Raw genomic sequence first — 917 nt, 5'->3', positions numbered from 1 at the left:
AAAAAATAAGACAAAGTACAATCCCCAATGCTTTCCTTGGCCTCGCCGACTGTTCCCTTCTTTCATTCATGTATTATAACGAGCACCCTCATTTCCCCTTCATTTATCTGCTTGTAGCTTACGGGGGTCTCGGTTCTGGCAGTCTTGAAGCCACAGGTAGCGTAAGAGGGTTCTAGCACAGCTTTCGCCCTCGCTATTGATCACGTTCTACGTGACGCGTGCGGTAACACAGGACGTTCCACGTCCGCCGCTTTGGTTGAGGGTGGCGCTGGTGAACACTCTCAAGGTTCGTATACAGACAACATTAATACCCAAGAAAGTAGCAGGGGGGACAGCGGCCGAAGTAGCTCAGTTGGAAGAGCACCGGACGAGATATTCGGAGGTCGTGGGTTCGGATCCCACCATCGGCACGTTGTTTTTTCTTCTACTTTGTGTTTAATTATCTTTCCCCTCAACAGATTACGTTACTAATTTATGTGATTATCGAAGTAAAAATTAAAAAAAAATAAGACAAAGTACAATCCCCAATGCTTTCCTTGGCCTCGCCGACTGTTTCCTTCTTTCATTCATGTATTATAACGAGCACCCTCATTTCCCCTTCATTTATCTGCTTGTAGCTTACGGGGGTCTCGGTTCTGGCAGTCTTGAAGCCACAGGTAGCGTAAGAGGGTTCTAGCACAGCTTTCGCCCTCGCTATTGATCACGTTCTACGTGACGCGTGCGGTAACACAGGACGTTCCACGTCCGCCGCTTTGGTTGAGGGTGGCGCTGGTGAACACTCTCAAGGTTCGTATACAGACAACATTAATACCCAAGAAAGTAGCAGGGGGGACAGCGGCCGAAGTAGCTCAGTTGGAAGAGCACCGGACGCGATATTCGGAGATTGTGGGTTCGGATCCCACCATCGGCACGTTGTT

General features: G+C 49.0%; 1 non-coding gene across 1 annotated transcript; it reads left to right on the top strand.

Moving 5' to 3' along the window:
• Nucleotides 1-337: 337 nt before the first annotated feature.
• Nucleotides 338-410, top strand: TRNAS-AGA (transfer RNA serine (anticodon AGA)). The gene has a single exon. It is a non-coding gene; the product is annotated as a tRNA-Ser (tRNA).
• The last annotated feature ends 507 nt before the right edge of the window (nucleotides 411-917 follow it).

Source organism: Amblyomma maculatum, chromosome 1, assembly GCF_055883805.1.
Source record: "Amblyomma maculatum isolate TAMU_Amacu chromosome 1, ASM5588380v1, whole genome shotgun sequence".
NCBI classification, from domain to species: Eukaryota; Metazoa; Arthropoda; class Arachnida; order Ixodida; family Ixodidae; genus Amblyomma; species Amblyomma maculatum.
Note: the sequence above shows the minus strand (reverse complement) of the source record. Positions and strands in the feature narration are given on the sequence as shown.